Below are 18,873 nucleotides of genomic sequence, written 5' to 3' on the forward strand. Positions count from 1 at the left end.
CAGGCAGGCAATCGGCAATTTCCATGGAAATTTTTAATTTTTTTTTCTTTCCAGGAAGAGACACACATGTATCAGCTGAATGGGGATGTGGTCATTTTCAGTTCCTTTCTGTCCAGGTCCGGGGTTGACCTTCCCAATCACAGTCACGGCCCCACGCTCAGCTCACTTCCTGCCTTTGCTTGTGGGTGAGACATACCTGCTATTTAAAGGCTGACCCAACTTTTCAAGCCCCACAAGCATTTGATGCTTTTCATTGGTTTGTAACTTGCATGAGCTTTTGTGGTGTATTTCTTTGGTGGCGATCGAACTGCATTATTGTTCAAATTGAAAAATATCTATTTCAGAGAAAAGCTTCAACAATGAAGCTATGGCCACCTTCATCTTATCTCGTTATAATTATGTTTGGCTCCCTGTAAATTTTCCTAATGGTTTCTGAAGTTCTGCTAAGCTTATAAGCCACTTAAGGATGAGACTTAGATCCCGAAGTGCATTTTTACCCCTAGTTACTTGGGAGGAAGGGTTAGGTAAACTACCTAATACCTCTCTGTTTGAACACAGAAAATAGGAGGAAGAGAAGACATTCATTGCATTTGAGCGCATTTCTGCACAAAACTTCAAGCTCTTAGAGGCGGCTCATTTGTTTTTACCATTTAACAATGAAATTAAGGAAGTCTGTGTCTGTCCTCAGAGCTATTCTTGGCTGCCACGATGCTCAGGGAGACTGGGGATATTGAATGGTAGTATGCCTTCTTGAGGGAAAGACTTGGCATGTTTTTGTTTTTTCCTCATGAGAGAACCTATAAGATTGCAAAATAACACTTCAACTTTTCCCAAGTCCGCTTTAGGGCATTAACCAGGTTACTGATTGCCATTATTAACTCCAGATAGAGTTTAGATCCCTTTTCCTGTTGTAGTAAACCTCAAATCTGTTGCATGTTGGAATCATCTTGAGATGTGTTTAACAAATGCTGGTGCTTAGGCCTAGGCTGACCAATCAAATCAGGCCTAAGTCGTGCACCCTTTGGGAAGTTCACCAGACAACTCTAGTGTGCACACTGGGTGGAGAAGCTCTCTTCCATAGCCCCTGGCTTCACGGGTTTCTGTAGTGTCATGATCAGATAAAGTTAGGCAGGTCTGGGGTTGAATCCCTGCTCCACTTATCAACTATGAAGTAGGACTATTCATTTAGCATTTCTAAGCCTTAGGTCTTCATCTATGAAACAGAGGTGATAATGGCTCCTTGTGGGGTTGTTTTGAGATTTGATGAGATGATGCATGAACAGGGCAGCTCACTTCTACTGCAGTGACTAGCTAACTAGTCTTTCTGCCGTTGAGTGTCTCCTCTCATCTCGTACACCAATGAATCTTCCTAAAGCTCTGTACCACTGCCCATTAAAAAGGGGAAAAGCAGCCTCTGACATCTGGGAAGGGCCTGATACATATCACTAGGTCTCTGGGTTGTAGAAGCTGCCCTAGAATTCAAAGCTAGGCCATGATGTCCTTCTGTTGGATATAAATGATGTCACTGAACACAACATCAGACAGAGTTACTTGGGGACCATGAAGAACAAAACCATAATTTTGTCTAAGCACAAAAACAGATCACTGTGCAAACTATAATCATGCCAAACAACCTCAGCTAGCATGAGTGACAGCTGTTCTTCACCTACTATGGCTTTAGCCTCACTCTAGTCTCCCTCCCTCCTTCCCTCCCTCCCTTCCTTCTTTTTTCCTTCTGTAATTGAAATTATGCTATTCCTAAAGATAGCCATAAATTGATTCATTAAGTCTGGACAACAACCTTTGAAGTAGATGCTATTATGATGTTCACTTTACATATGAGGAAACAGAGCCACGGTATAGTTAAAAAATATGCTCACATTTACACAATAAGTGGCAGAATCAGGATTGAGAAATATACTAATGTATCTTCCTAATAAGGTTGCTATAAGGACTAATGAGCTAATGCAGGTAAAACGTTTAACACAGTGGGCTTCCCAAAGGAGTTTCTAGTGCTTAATCTAGTTTTGAATACCTGTTTTGCTGCTGAAAACCTTTCTTCTGTAGTCCCCCTACAGCATGATGTCTAAGTAAACATTTCTGTGTATATCAAGGGTATCTTGCCTTAACTCATAGAATTCTGTTTGCCCCCAAATAAAGCAGTCATTTGGAGCTCATCTGAGTCATCTTTGACTTTCTGTTAAGAAAAGTCACATTAATTATCTGCTTGTTGATTAAAAATGACCAGAGGAGTTACTCCAATCCAGCAAGCTTTATTATAAATACTTACAGATCTGAATGCTAGCACTCAACTATCTAAATTGAATTAAAGACACTTCACACACAGAGGTTGTTCAGGAGGCCCAAGGCTGTATAAAATACTGCAAACTTCCATTTTGAAAATCCCTTTTAATTTTCAGGTGGCAACCCCTTGCTAGATTAATTGATTACCTAGTTAAAGATAAATGATTCACAGATCCCTCTGGTAGGCTCAGAATTTGTGTAAGACAGTGAGTCACCTTCTTGTATCTTTATTGCAGCAAACAAAATTTTAAAAATTCTGCATTGCGTTCTTTCTGGGGACTCGTTTAGATTTCTTTTAATACACATTCAGGGGGCTCCTTTTGATATTTGTCTTGGAGGCACCCAACACTATCATTAGTAGCTTCCACTACTAGGTATGGGCCTGGTATCCCAAAGGAAAAGAGTTTTCAAATGAGGTTGAAATGGAACCACCTCAGATGGGAATGAAACAATTTTAATGAGAGTAAGGAGTCTGGAGAGAAAAATCCTTAGAACATCATTGGAGGCATGGGACACTGGCTTCAATCTGAAGACTTCTGGGGATTTAGGAGGTTCCAAGTATATTTGAACTTACATCAGACTACTTCCCAATTTTGCGTGACAGGAACAAAAGAGTATTTGTGTATAGTCTTCCTCTTTCCTCGCTCATTAAAGAGGATCCTGCTTTGTACCCTCAGCATCTCTATGACTTGCTCTCTTAGGAGAACTCCCAGTTTATTAGCTGGCGCTTTTGTGATGCTTAAACAGAGCAGAGGAGAGAGAGGAAAAATGGAAAAACTAGGAATAGAAGCCTGGTGTGGGAAGGGACAACATTCTATCAAGGGCAAACAGAAAAAAGTGAAAGGATGGTTTGGGAGGAATGAAGCCCCATCCCATCCTGCACCCACAGCTGGGTATCAAAACAGAACTCGGTTGGAAACTAAGAGTACGAGAGAGCTTTGGGGAGATTAGAGGTCATCAGTGTGCAGGACACCGATGAGGAAAGAACATTTTTAATATGTTTTGTGGATAAATATACTTCTCTACCTGTCCTTTGAGAGTTATTAAAGATTTGCATTGTTTTAATGGATTTTGTTCCTAACCTGTATTGCTTGGCATGTGATGTTGCACATGGACTTGACATTATAAGCTGTTTATTTCCGGGTCATATCCAGTAAGTTATGATTCATTCATGGCACTATGTTTCAAGAGACCTGTAGCTCAACTTGAATGCAACCAGGAAGGTGACAGAGCTCAAAGCCACCTCATCTTAGAATTAGTCAAAAGAATCGAGTGTTTAGTTTGCAGAAAAATATCTTGAGATTATCCTCAGAGCTGTCTTAAAAGATCTGATGAGAGATGATGTATAATATGTGTGTGGTTCCACAAGAGAAACCAGGACCAGTAGGAAAAATATCTCTTTTCTAAGGAAGAAAGATTTTAGATCTAAGCTAAGGGAGAACTTTTTGACTGTACTGAAAGATGGACGAATCAACAATCAGCAATAGGCTCTTCAGGGGAGTATACTCAAGCAAAATATCTGGGGGGGGGGGGGGGCGGGAATGCAAAAATGTGGTAAGTGGATTAATATGAATTCAGTAATTCTCAAATTTGAATGATCATTGTACTTGTACCCCACCCCAAAAATTCTAATAAAGTAGGTCTAAGGAATATGCATCTTTGAAGTGCAACGCAAGATAAATCAATCAACGCAATGGAATATTAGAAGAATGAAGTACATGCTACAAAATTAATGAACCCTGGAAACATTATGCTAAGTGAAATAGTCAATCACAAACACTACATATTGCATGATTCTATTTATATGAAATGCCCAAAATAGGCAAATCTGTAGAGACAGAAAGTAGATTAGTGGTTGCCTAGGGGTGGGAGGTATTGGGGGGAAGTGGGAATGATTGCTAGTTGATACGGGATTTCTTTTGGGGGTTATGAAAATGTTCTAAATTGATTGTGGTAGCGGTTGCACAACTCTATGAATATGCTAGAAACCATCAAATTGAATACTTTAAGTGGATGAACTGTATGATATATGTGAATTACATCTCAATAAATCTATTATATTAAAAATAAAAGCAATCCAGATGACACTGCCTTTGGTGAAATTTGGGAACCAAATCTCAACCCCAGGTTCAATTAGAGTCATCTGAGGATCTTTCATTAGATACCAGTACCTATGTTCCACCACTTGAGATTCTGATTCAATTGAGACTAGAACACCAGTTTTTAAAGTTTCCCAAGTGAGTTTAATATGCCCCTTAGGTTAAGAATCTCAGGAACAGATGAACTTTAAGTTCCCCTCTTCCTTTGGGACACTACGAATTCTCAAGCTTCTAATTATATCTTAGTATTTAAGAGCACAAGCTCTGATCAGATTACCTGCATTGGCATTTAGCTCTGCTTCTCATAAGCTGTATGACACTGAGGGAGCTATTTAACCTCTCTGAGCCTTGCTGTCCTCATCTGTACAATGGAAGTAATGATAGCACCTACCTCATAGAGCTTTTGTGAGGATTAAATGAAGTGCATAAATTATTTAACCTTGTGCCTGGCATATAGTAAGAACTCAGTGTGAGAGATGATGATGATTACAGCCACAATGATGACAATGATGATTTTTCTGCAAGGAGGAGAAATATAAACTTGGATATTGAAGGGCTGGGTATTTCATGATGAACTATGGCCAATGCACAGATCAAGTTCACATGTAGTGTGTTCTGTGGACAAACACTGTAGGGTAAACTAGTCAGTGGCAGAAAGAAATATTCTGATTTGAATACTATAGGATTAAAAAATAAAGAGCTAAAGTTTTCTCACTTTAATGGTCCTGTTATTAGTTAACATTTAGAGGGTGCTAAGCATAAACACTGTAGTCCTCCCATTGGCTATGTTAACCCAAAAGACAGTTTCTGCTCCTGTGTCTGGGAAAAATGAGGGGGGGGGGTGGTATCTGAGAAAGTTCTCCAATAGGTGTGAGTGTATTTTTAGATTGACAGTGTTTAAAAATGTAAATATACGATGATAGATAGATAGATGATAGATAGATGATAGATAGATAGATAGATAGATAGATAGATAGATAGATAGATGATAGATAGATGATAGATAGATAGATAGATAGATAGATAGATAGATAGATAGATAGATAGATAGATAGATAGATAGATGGATGATAAATAATCAAACTGACATGGAAAGCCACCAAACATGAGAAAGCAAGATAATTTGAGCCTCTGGGACATCCAACCTCTATGACATAACTACATGTGGAAAAAATAACATGGCACAAACTTTCTAAGACTTGATTTTCTAACTCCAGAAAATGAGAAAGATCGATGATTCTTAATCTGCCAGAGGATCAGTTCCCGGCTGCTGCTCTTTCAACCCTCCCACGTTGCCCCACACCCACTTCAAAACAGAACCAGAACCCAGCATCCTATTAGTGCGCTTTTGGCAGCTCTTGGCCTTGGCATCATTTCCCTGACCAGTTTACTGATTAGTGTTTATGCCTAGCCCTCCGTGCCTGGAAACATGACCCAGGGAGGAGAAAGACCAGGGCAACAGCATGCGGTGACATTGTTAGAATTACTCACAGTGTTTTCATCAGCAATCGCTCAGCCCAAATCCACAACCACAACAGATGCCTCCACAAGCCAAATCCCAGGCATTGGCAGCCAGGCAAAGCAGGCCTCCCGTAGCACTTGGCCGGATTCCCGGTCCCGCTGCCCGGTATCCGCAGCCCAGTGCTCGGCCAGCAGTAAAGGTGAGACAGGCCGAGGGACTCGGAGGATGCTGCACCTGACAGCAGTGCTCTGATGTCATGTATCCACCTAATACATGGTAGAAAATAAAGAGCCTCGGCGAGCAAGGACACAGGCACACTTGGGCACAAAGGCAAGGGGCTAGGGAAATATCCTGCTGTGTATTTTAAGGTATGATGCCTCTTTGAGTAAATTAACCTCTCAGAACTCAGGTTTTCTGATGAAGATATTTATTCATTCATAGAAATTCAACAATGTTTATTGAGTGCCTACTATGCACCGCCCCTTAGTGTTAGAAGGATGGCACAGGTGAACAAGAGTATTAAAATTCACTGTTCTGACAGATGATAGAAATGTATCTACATCTAAATCAGTGACTTTGCAACTGCCCCTGTTGCTGCGGGCACTTGGGAGAAACTCCTAGACTCAGGTTTACCTTACTCAGTAGATAGGATTACATCATTTCTTACCAAGTGCAGAGTCTATTGCGGACTTTGCTGATGTTGTAGTTCCTTTATCTGGAAACGTGCCTTTTAATAGTTAATTTTTCCTCTCTCCTTCCAAAAGTAAGTAATTCCTATTCTTAAATTAATTTGGAAAATATGGGAAAAATTTTAAAAAATCATTCATCATCTTACAACCCCCAAAACAACCATTCTTAGCTTTTGGGCATAGAATGAGGGATATTTAGACCATGAAAAAATGCAATGTATATCTTAATCTTAGCCTAGTAGATCTGCTTAGTACAGTGCAAATTCAGCTGCCTAAAACAAAGACAGAGGCACAGTATTCTGGTGGAAGGATTCTTTTCTTTTTGACTTTAAAGTGTTTTTTATTTTTCAATTACAGTTGACATACGATGTTGTATTAGTTTCAGGTGTACAACCCAGTGATCAGACATTATGTAACTTACTTAGTGATCCCCCTGATAAGTCTAATACCCACCTGGCACCGTACATAAATATTACAATATTATTGACTATATTCCCTATGCTGTACTTTACATCCCCGGGACTATTCTGTAACTACCAATTTGTACTTCTCCATCCCTTCCCCTTTTTCACCCAGCCCCCCAACCCCTCGCCCATCTGGCAACTGTCAAAATGTTCTCTGTATCGATGAGTCTGTTTCTGTTCTGTTTATTTATTTTGTCTTTTAGATTCCACATATAAGTGAAATCATATGGCATTTATATCCCTCTGTCTGACATTTCACTCAGCAAAATACCCTCTAGGTCCATCCATGTTGTTGCAGATGCAAGATTTCATTCTTTCTTTTTTTTATGGCTGGGTCATCTTCCACTGTATAGATGCACTGCTTTTTTATGCAATTATCTATTGATGGGCACTTAGGTTGCTTCCGTATCTTGGCTATTGTAAATAATGCTGCAATGAACATATGGTTGTATATGTCTTTTTGATTTAGTGTTTTGAGTTTCTTCATATAAATACCCAGAAGTAGAATTACTGGGTCCTTCTTTGTCTCCTGTTATATAGCCTTTGCTTTATTTTTATTTTTTTAAATATATCTTTATTGATTTCAGAGAGAGGAAGGGAGAGAGAGAGAGAGAGAAAGAAACATCAACGATGAGAGAGGCATTGATCGGCTGCCTTCTGCATGCCGCCAACTGGGGATTGAGCCTGAGACCCGGGCATGTGCCCTGACCGGGAATCGAACTGCAATCTCCTGGACCCTAGGTTGATGCTCAACCACTGAGCCATGCCCAGCTGGGCTAGCCTTTGCTTTAAAGTCTACTTTGTCTGGTATAAGTATTGCTATCCCAGCTTTTGTTTGTTTGTCTTCATTTTCATGAAATATCTTTTTCCATCCCATTGCTTTCAGTCCCTGTCTTCTGATCTGAAGTGAGTTTCTTGTAGGCAGCCTATGTACTGGTCCTTTTTTCATATTCATTCAACCACCCTATGTCTACTTCCTTCACCGTGTTTGGAAAGTTTTCTGTCATTATTTTCTTACACAGGTTTTCAATTTCTTGCTCTCTTTTCCTGGCACCCCCATGATGCAAATGTTTGTACCCTTGAAGTTGTCCCAGAGGCTCCTCTGGAGGATCAGCTGCACAGGGTTCGACCCCAACGAGCAGGATTTACTTCAGCAAGGCTCTCGTTCCCACTGAGCCCGCCCCTTGAGTGTGTTGCTTGTGGAGGTGGCTGGGTGGTGCTTCAGGTGCTCTGAAGCTGTCTACCAGGTGTACTGGCTCTGGGGCCTCCCAGGAGGTGCAGGCCAAGGTCAGCCACCACCAGTGTCCTGACTGGGCTACCTGGCATGAGCTACAAAGTGATCTGCAGAGGGCTGCTACTTGTGCTGGACTTGGAGGTGCCCAGGTGAGGCCAAGCTGCAAACCAAGGCCGGCTACCACTAGTGCCAGGCCTGGAGCCACTTAGCGAGAGGTATGGGGCATGTTAGCGCCAGATGCTGCTTTTTTGAAGACATTAGGAAAGTCTGAAGCATGAGCCACTAGAGGCCATTTGTAGGGAAGAGCCTCTGGAAACAGCTTGGGTGAGCCTGCAAGTTGGGGTGGGGTCTGAGGGAATCACCAAGGCAGGGCACATAGTGATAGCAGGTTGATGGAGTCCAGATACAGGGCCTACCCGTGGGCTCTGTGGTAGGAGGGCTCAGCCAAGGAGCAGTGACCTCTGCCAGCACTTCTGTCTGGGTGAAAGCTGCCCCTCCAGCCCTTGTTCCAATGCCATACAATTCATTTCCTCCCCCTCTGTCCCTGGTGCCTTTCAAGCTCTGTCGCAGTGCTGCAGCTCCAAGAGAGTGAGTCCTTCAGCGCATAAACCCATGCGAGGGCCCTGTAAGAGGATCGCCTGGGACTCCAGCAGCCCTGTGTCTCTCAGCCACAGTCTGTCTGGTTTTTCACAGCCAGAAGTTAGGAGGACCTCTGTTCCTGCTACTGGAACCCCGGGCTGGTTGCCCAGTGTGGGGCTGGGACCCCTCGCTCCTAGGAAGAGACATCCTCCTGATTGTCACCGGCCACACGTGGGGTGGAAGCAGCTCGCCCTCCTCTGCGCCCCTCCTGTCTGTCCTGACGTGGCTTCTACTTCCCATCCTTAGTTGTAGGGCATCTCTTCCGCTAGATCTCAGGAGGTTCTAAGTGGCGGTTGCTCTGTAGTTCAGCTGTAAGTTTGATGTGGCTGTGGATTGGTTTGAGCACCACATTTACCTTCACCACCATCTTGACCAGAACCTGATGGAAGGATTCTTTAGGAAACGGTGGTTTCTTCTCTAGGTGAAGTCTAAGTTAATTTAGTATTCTTGCCAAACTGGTAGGGTATGAGGAGATTAGAACATAATAGAGAGTGTTTTATTTGATGTTTTACAAGCATGTTTGTTTAAAGGTTAACAAATGCCCTTTCACCCACAAAGAGAATTCTAGTGTCCAAGACAGCAGCTGTAGCTGCGTGGTGAGAATGGTTTTACTTAATTAGTCAATATTTTTATCAAGTGTCTTTTATATGCCAGTAATGAGGTAAGGATACTACAAAGGAGAGGTATGGAGGTGTTTAATATGGAGAGCAAGTGACCTTAAGCCAGGAATAATACTCAATTACGTATCGTGGGTGAATGCTATAAGGGGAAATATAGATGCTGTGAGATCACATAGGAAGGGCCCTAACTTGTTCTAGATACATAACGAAAGAAGTCTTCTATAATCATGCGATGTGACGGCAAGAGATTCTCAGCCTGGCCCATGGTGGACACCATTCCAGCAAACCAATCAGGTTAGGACTTGTATTCCAACTGTCCAAAATATCCACCCTGCACCAGGGCCATTTGGCGCCTTGCTGAGATTTTGGTACTATGAGAGTGATTACACAGTGAATCTGGAAAAGCAGATGCTTATTTGGTCTATCGGCCTTCTACCTGAAGCTTCCTCAGGAGCCAAAGCCACTTCTGGGTGACCATTCGCTGGAGCCCCACCCTTTAGCATTTGATGCAGGGAATTTCTTTGGGCCCAGTGAAGGGGGTAGATGGCAGGAATTCCAGGATGTGTGCGTAAATGGAGACAAAAAGCCTCAGACGGGGTCTCTGAGCGGTTGTGGCAAAGAGACTTCTCATGGTCGATGTACTTACATTGTGAAGTGTCTGATGTGAAGTCAACAGACCACTGAGATCGAATGAGCAATTCAGCACACGGGGCCATTGCATCACCTCACTCGCCACGTTATTGCTGCTTTTACGTAACTGCGAAGTGAAGAATAAATTGATAAATAAACAGCTGTCATTTGATATGAATTAGACCCTAGCATCTTAGGGGCATTGGATTTCCAGGTACTACTCTTAAGCTTTTTATACAATTAAAAATGTGCCCTTATTACAACATAGGGGGGGATATCTGCATGTATTATTTCAATGCCAATTTTGAGGGAAAAGTAATCCAGAAGGATGAGGCATCAGCTCTCTTCCTCAAAGACCATTTCTTTGCTGGCCCTGTTCTGGAAGGCGTTGCTCGAGAGAAGGATCTTACTGCCCGTTACATGCTATGATGATGCAATTGACTATGCAGCCAAAACAAAGTGCTAAGGGTCCTTCCTTTCTTGTTAGTTTTTGAAGGAGGTAGACATGAATGGACACAGCCTAAAGTCCTGCTTTCCCTCTCCCCATATCTTTCTTTGATTGAGTGAATAGTAATAATAGCTCCTTGTCATGTCATTTTACGCCTCTTTAGGGAAAAAAAATACAAAATATGGGCTAGGTAATCTCATATTTTAGGCAGTCACTGTCATAACATTGTCATAATTAACATTCCAACTAGCATTTGTCCATACTGGCACAAGAATAATAAATTTAAGTAATTGTGCAATTATTGGCCTTCCCATTTTAAAGGGTTTTTAAAAATCAGTCTTGCCTCCCTTGATCAGAAAAATCGTTTCTTGAAAGTGTTAACAAAACTTGTTTTCTGGGTGTGAAATATAAAATCCCTGAAGTTTAAGCTTATATAAAAACTAGAAACACATATTTATTAGCTTTTGATCAAAGGACAAGCTCTAACTTTATGTTTTATTTTGAAAATATGTGTTGTCAATAAAGTTCATGACTCTTCTAGTGTATTATCAACTATATCTACCCTTAACAGGATAGTTTTATATCTTTAAACATCTTATCTGTGAAACTCTTTGAGCTTCATTCAAACATCTATTAGATCCACATCAATATTTGCTGTTTTAGAATAGAAATTCCCTAGGGGTCAGATAGGCTATCTGAGTAATATATCTTGTCTAACAGCACACTAGGTACTATTAGAGGTAATAGTAACAAAACAACTACAGATTATAGCACGATTTAGAGACCACAGCCTTTTCTCTGTCTTTTCAGATAACTACACTTCTCTTTTGTTCATTCTCAGAATTGAAAACACAGTGGGTTTCTAAAGCCAAACATCATTTCAAAATAAACTCTTGCACCCTCCTTTCCCAGCTCAGATCTGGGAATGGACAATACCTAAGTTGGAAAGAATTAGACCTTTTGAACTCTTTGGGGGCAAAGTGTAGGGAGCTTGAAGGCTCCTGATGTTTCTCATCCAGGCTGGGTTTGTATCACTGAGATGCTGATGCTCTCAACCATGTCCTTAAACACAATTGAGCATGTTTGTGCAGCCAAATGTCATTTCATAGGAAAAGTCAAACTCGGTTTGGTGAGATTTATGGAGAGGGATGACTCTAATCTGGGGTGGAATTGACAGAGCACACCAATTAAAAGAAATACGACGCGGTGCCCTGCACCTACCAGCATCATGTCAAAAGATAATAGCTTGTAGAGAGATACAACTGTTTTAGCTCAGAGGTGACAAAACATATTCCCTTTTTCTTTTCTCGTGGTAGAGCTTCCATTCAGAACGGAAATGAATCTCTATTATGTCCCAGAGATCAGGGAAGACAGACAACCTTGTGCCAGCACTGACTGGCAGGGATGTTAGTAATACTGACCGAGCAAATTGGATTCGTGGAACTGATGGATTCAACTCTGCACAGTCAGAGGAATACCATGACTCCGTGAAGTACATGTTTATCTGACCCTGTATGGTAGAAGGTTGGTATTGGTTTTCTCAGGATCAACCAGAATGGTTTCTGTATCCTAGAGTTAGATGGGTGGCTAGATGGACCCATTGCCAGGGAGTCCCACAGCGCAGGTTGGGCACTACACCCCTTCAGGACATCGTCACTCACTCAGATTGCACTGTGAATGGCACCCCTTGAGTAGAAGGGCAAGAGCTTTACAAGAGCAGCCCTGGAAATTATACTAACTTGGATCTGTTCATTTGTCGCTTAGCCGTGTCACTCAGCCTCCCTCAGTGCAAGAATTCAAAAGGAGATAATTGTTTATAGTGATCACTTTTAAAGCAACAACAAACCAATAGATATACCCATTGCACAGCAGTGCCTCACTCATTGTAGGTACTGGGTAAACATTTGTTGGATGTGTGATTTTACGTTGTATGTGTCGGTGAAGTCTCTTTCTCCACGTTAAGCTGTACTGTGACATCGGGGATCATATCTGTCGTGCGCATCTCTGGAACCTAGGTGCCGGCCCCAGACAGTGGCTAACACTGAGTAAGCATTCAATTAATAATCACTGAGTGAATTTAAAAATTATAAACCGTTGCTTAACAAAGTGCACACTATTAGCATTTCCATTTTTCATATGTGGAAACTGAATTATAAAAAGGGAAAGTGAAGATCCCAAGAGGACTGATGTACCCATCCTTCTGGCCTGAGTACCTGAACTCAGTCAGACCAGAAGTTTATGCTCTTGGACACCTATGTCTCTTTTGGTCCATGTATAATCCATCACTTTTAACAAATTGTTTTGGATTCTTGAACTAAGGGATGCTGAGAAAAATGGCCAAACAAAACTCACTATTTGTTTTTGTTACAGAGATATTCTGGAGTAGATGAGTAGTAGCCTACTTATAAAGACGTGAGAGATTTCTGTCCTCGGAGCTGGGAACCGTTGACTACTTCTGAGGAACTAGTGGAATTCTGTTGTTTTGTTTTGTTTGATGTGTTTTAGGGGGATTCTTTGGTTTTAATTTTTAAATAGACTACTTTTCAGAAAAACTAGGTTCATAGCAAAATCGAGAGGAAGGTATAGAGATTTCCCATATAGCTCCTGTCCCCACACATACACAGCCTCCCCCGTTATCTATACCCCTCACCAGAGAGGGACATTTGTTATACTTGATGAGTCTACACTGACATGTCATCATCATGTCCATGACATATTATGACACCAGAGCCCAAAGTTTACATTAGGGCTCACTCCTGGTGGTGTACATTCTACCAGCTTGGACAAATGTATAATGACATGTATCCACCATTATATTATAATACAGAGTTTCATTGCCCTAAACATCTTCTGTTCTCCATGTAGTCATCCCTCCCTCCCCACCCCAAACCACCAGGGTACCACTGATCTTTTTACTGTCTCTATAGTTTTGTTTTTTTTCCAGAATGTCAGGCAGTATGTAGTCTCTTCAAATTAGCTTTTCACTTAGTAATATGTATTTAAATTTCCTCCATGGCTTTTCATGGCTTCATAATTCTTTTTTTTTTCCCCAGTACTGAATGCACCACACTTTATTTATCCATTCACCTCCTGATGGACATATCGGTCACTTCCAGGTTTTGGCAATTATGAGCAAAGCTAATGTAAATATCTGTGTGCAGGTGTTTGGGTAGACATATGTTTTTGGCTCCCTTGGATAAATCCCAAGCAGTGTGGTTGCTGGATCCTCTAAGAATAGGTTTAGTTCTGTAAGACGGGTGGGCTTTTCATCTGTGATCAATGTGTATTGTGTAACTGATTGTAATTCCCTTTTTGCTTTGTCCACTTGCAAAGTCGAAGCCAATTTCTAAGGCCAGCTTTAGTCATTGTGTATCACTGTGTGTTTTTTACTTCTGGCACATGATAATTCTTTTTTTTTCTTAGGATGTTTTTATCATTAGTGTTTTCTCTTACTGTATTTTATGATGCTATTATTACATGTCACATGCCATCTTTAATTTTATTAATTGGAAATAAGAATCTAATAGCTCCAGTACAGGGGAAGTTTGTGGGGGTGGTTAAAAAATTAAGAGACCCTGGTTCATGTGCCAGCTCTAGCTCTGCTATTTACCAGTGTGACCTTGAATAAGTTTCTTAACCTCAGATTCTCATCTATAAAATGGTATAATAATTTCTACCCCAAGGAACTGTTGCCAGATTAAAGGAAATAATTTATCCCAGAGCCCTGAATACACAATACAAAGTTATTTTATCTTTTTTGTTTCAGTCCCCCTGCACCCCTCCTACCCAATCCACTTCCTCAGTGCTCCAGAGGAGGGCCTCTTACCCTCCACACTACTGACATTTTTGGGTCAGATCATTCTTTGCTGTGGGGTTGTCCTGTGTATTGTAAAATGTTTATTTTTAGCAGCACCCATGAACTCTACCCACTGGATACCACTAGCACCCCCTCAGTTGTGAAAACAGTAAAATGTTTCCAGACTTTGCTAAAGGTCCCATGAGGGCAAAATCATCCCCGATGAGAACCGCTGTTTTAGAGGCTCCAGGTGTCACCAGTGGGTTGGGACCACTTTCACTCCAGTAATTCTCTAGGTCAGATCACATCTTACCCAGACCATTCATGTGTTGTTGGCTTCTTTCATTTCTGAAATGCAAACTTGGTGGCCCACTTAGAATCCTGCTCTTCACTAACCGTAAACACTTATTGAGCACCCGCGCTTTTGCCCTTGCTCTCAAGGGAGGCCGTGTTTGCAAAGCACTAGGACACACCCCAGCGATGCTGAGAGCCGGCGGCTGCGACTCCCCAGCCTGTACTGTACTATCCAGATGAAAATGCAAGATACACACTTTTAACACACAATTGTTTTGAGGGGAGTGGTTCTACATTTCAATTTATGTAAAATATGAACATATACAAATAAAATGGTAAGTCTGTAAGAGGTTAATGAGTCATCCTTTTGCAAAGAGTAAATTACATGAAATCAGAAAATTCTTAGGAAAACTGGGATGCATGACAACTATCAGAGGAAGGAGTGATTAATTTTTCTAGAAATAGGCAGATAGCCTGATTCCTACAGAAGCAGTGATCACTAATCACTGATCACTAAGGTTAAAGCCACATCCCTTCCTGATACTATTTACATTTTAATACAGGGCAATAAAGTGTTAAGTGAAAGAGTGAGTAATGTGGGGATGAGGCTTGTAGTAATGGAACATTTTCTGTAAACAAATTGAAAGCTATGGTGGTTGCGGGGAGGGGGGGACAAGGCAGGGACTGTTCCCCTTAATAAAGAAAAACACAGGTTGAAAACAAACAAAGAGTTGGGGACCCCTGATGATCTTGGGGATTTTTGCCATGACCAACACTGGAGCAAAAGGAACTTGGATGGAGCCAAACAAGATTTGGAGGGAGATTTCTAAAACCAATGGCGATGATAGGAAATGTATGAGTTAATGATAGATGGGGGGAAATCTTGGCAGTATTTCTCCTAATTTTTATTAAAAAATAAATCAAGGAAACGTGACTTTGGCAAAACTTCCCTCTGTGCACTTTCAGTTCAAGTTGCTGGCTACTCACCCTCACGTAAACGAAACCACCCCTTCGGTGGACGATAACTTAAGAGTTATACTGAATTCATTGTTTTTTATCAAGTTTAGTGCTGCGAATCACTCAGTGTTTAATTGTAAAAGTCTCCTCCTGACTACTACTGTGCTTTACAAATGCCCCATTTCCAAATCCAAGTATCTCTCAAGGATAACACGCATAGTGCGGACGCATCGTTTCTTTACTTTTATTGGTGAGATTGGGGGGGTGTTGAAGATGGCAAGAAAAGGAGAGAGGAGACAAACTGCTTTTTGAGAGAGGGCTGGCATTGATGTTCTTACACCAGGTGGTATCACCGAAGTTACACAAGACCCACCCTACCTGCACACAAATCTATTTGCCTTTCGGCCCAAAGAGCTGTGTGATCCAATGAAGGGACTAGGTGAGAAGGCACTAATGCAAACCAGAAACTCATTCTCGATGTGTTTCCTGAAGCCCAACTTTGTACAGTCCCGTGAAAAACACAAAGATACTTCCCCAGTGTGCATAACAGGGTCATTTTAAGGACACATTTGTTGGACTTCACTCTCTTGGCATCTGTTCAGGACAGCTAACAAAAGTCATTTGTCTCTTACCTTCTGATCACCCCCGCAGCCCCCCTCCCACAACAAATCCCTAGCAAATTCCACTTGTTGAGTGTTCTCCTATTAGCATAGTGGCGTGTTTTAATTTGGAGAAGGAGCATGTGTTTCCTATAAGAAAGTTGTTTTAGGTCTTTAAATGTCTCTGTCAAACACTTTCTTTTTGTTTGGAGAAATAATTACAGATCAGTACTGTTGAAACCAAAACATCAGAGAAATTGCCTGTCCCAGTGTTTCTAATTTGGTGGATGTCTGCTCAGTGAATGACAAAAGTTTAGCTTGGCCATGCCAAGAAAAACACATCCAGTTTGACCATTGCAAATGCTGACTTGGTTATAAGGGATGACAGTCAATGTGCTTGGGTTATTTTCCTCATATCCCAGTGAAAGAACTCTCTTTCTACAAGGGCACATCTGTTCCCGTGACTCCAGTAATGGCAGATACCAGGTGAAACCATGATGTTGACTGTGGTTGTCTTTGGATGCTGTTTTCCCCTTTTTAGGAGGCATCTCATACTGGCCCACAAATACTCAGGACCTGGATATTGACATCTTAGCTGATGTCTCCTCCCTGTAAACATTTAACTCTAGACTTTTTCCAGTCCCAAATCTGGATGTGTTTTTGTCATGACCATAGTGGCTTGACTGGCCAAAGTGAGGAATATATAATTTTGAAAGACTTGCACATAGTGGCACATTCATGGGATAAAGCTGATATGGATAGACATGTGCACATGTACATATATATGTACATAAAACTTTATTTAGAACATAGAGAAAAGTGTAAAGTAGAAATAAAAACCAGTCATAATCATAGCACTGAGCATGTATCAGAGAGAGCAGGGAGTGGGCCAAAGAGGGGAAATAGATGGTGCTCTAGGCCTTCCCTGCCTCCACCAGCACAGCTTCTCCCCTCTCTGGTATTTCATATGATGGAATTCCACATGAGGGTCCACGTCAAGGGAAATTTCTGTTGCCGAAAAACATGAAAGTTGAAAAACCACTTTCAAGTCACACAATGAAACAGTGAATGGACTGTGAGAAGAACAATTCAGAGCGATGCTCAACAACATGGGTGAACCTTTGTACAATTCCACTTACAGAAAGCACAAAACCAGGCAAAACAAGTCCATGTTGTTAGAAGTTAGGACAGAGGTTATTCATCCTTGGGAACAGTGATTCAAAGGTAGCAATACAGGATGGTGCTTCCGGGAGTTCTGAAAATGTTCTATTTCTTGATCTTAGTCCTGGTTACATGGGTGCGTTCAGTTATGAAAATTGATTGAGCCACACTTCTATGTGTACTCTTCATATGTATATTTTACTTCAGTAAAAAAGGTAAACATACATACACACAGCCAAAAATTGGCTACTAAGGTAGGATAATCATGTATTTTGGAAGTCTACTGAGATGAGGAAGGCTTAAAGAAGATCTATTAAGAAGGGGAAGGTGGAAAGAGACATGTAGAGACTTGGTGGCCTTTAAAACAAATGCATGACTCTCTAGTGTATACATGGATGGGGCTGCCATGTCTGCACTCTGCACTGAGCCTCTGATATACCCCAATCTCTGAGGTCCACGCTCACTCATACCTTTGAATCCCAAACACACATGTCTCTAAAATCCACAGAAGATGTTCAACAAACACGTGTTGATCCATGGTTACATGACAGGAAAATAGGGCATTCAAGTAGATAAAAAACATAATCCTCCACTTAAAAATCTTAACATTAAAAATTTTGGCTTATTAAAGCAACAATTTGGGAAACAGCCTAAATGCCCAACAGTATGGGATTGCTTAATTAAATTATCTTACATCCATACAATGATATACTAACAGTCATTAGAAATGATGTTTCATAAGAATATTTTAATAACATGTAAGATGTTCCTTATATGCATGGAGAGAAAGCAGGTGAGAAAACACATTTTACAATATGCTAGCCAGATACAGGTGACCCTTGAACAACACCAGTTTGAACTGTGTGAGTCCACTTATAAGTGAATTTTTTAGTGAATACTTCTACTGTTTTGATCTATGAGTCCACAGATATGGAAGGCTGTCTATAAGTATTGATCTATGCCATTTTATACAGGGGACTTGAACATTTGTGGATTTTGGTATCTGCAAGGGTTCCTGGAACCAATCCCCCAATACTGGGGGACAACTTAAGTCTAAAGTTATATGTGGATTTTGGACTATATGTAGGGTGTGCCCCTAACCCCCATGTTGTTCAAGGGTCGGCTGTACAGCAATAAAAAAAGCACACACACCAAAAAAAGCACTTGGAAGGATGTGCACCAAAATGTTATTATCTAGGCATGAAACCATGAGTAATTGGTGTTTACTTTCTCATGTGAATTGCTAAACTTTTAATACAGAGCATGTATTGTTTTTGTAGTAAAGAAAAAAATTGTTTTTTAAAAAAATGAGGGTCACTTAGTCTAGAAGAGGAAAACATAAATACGAAAAGAGGAATTCACATTTCAGGGAATATGGAAGTATTGGCATTAAATCTTGTGGACACAGAGAGGGAGCAAAGACTAAGAAGTCATCAGAGGTGGTAGGACTTCAGCTGAGCATTAGGCCTGCCTTCTG

This window comes from Miniopterus schreibersii (genome assembly GCF_964146895.1).
Source record: "Miniopterus schreibersii genome assembly, chromosome: 4".
NCBI lineage: Eukaryota > Metazoa > Chordata > Mammalia > Chiroptera > Miniopteridae > Miniopterus > Miniopterus schreibersii.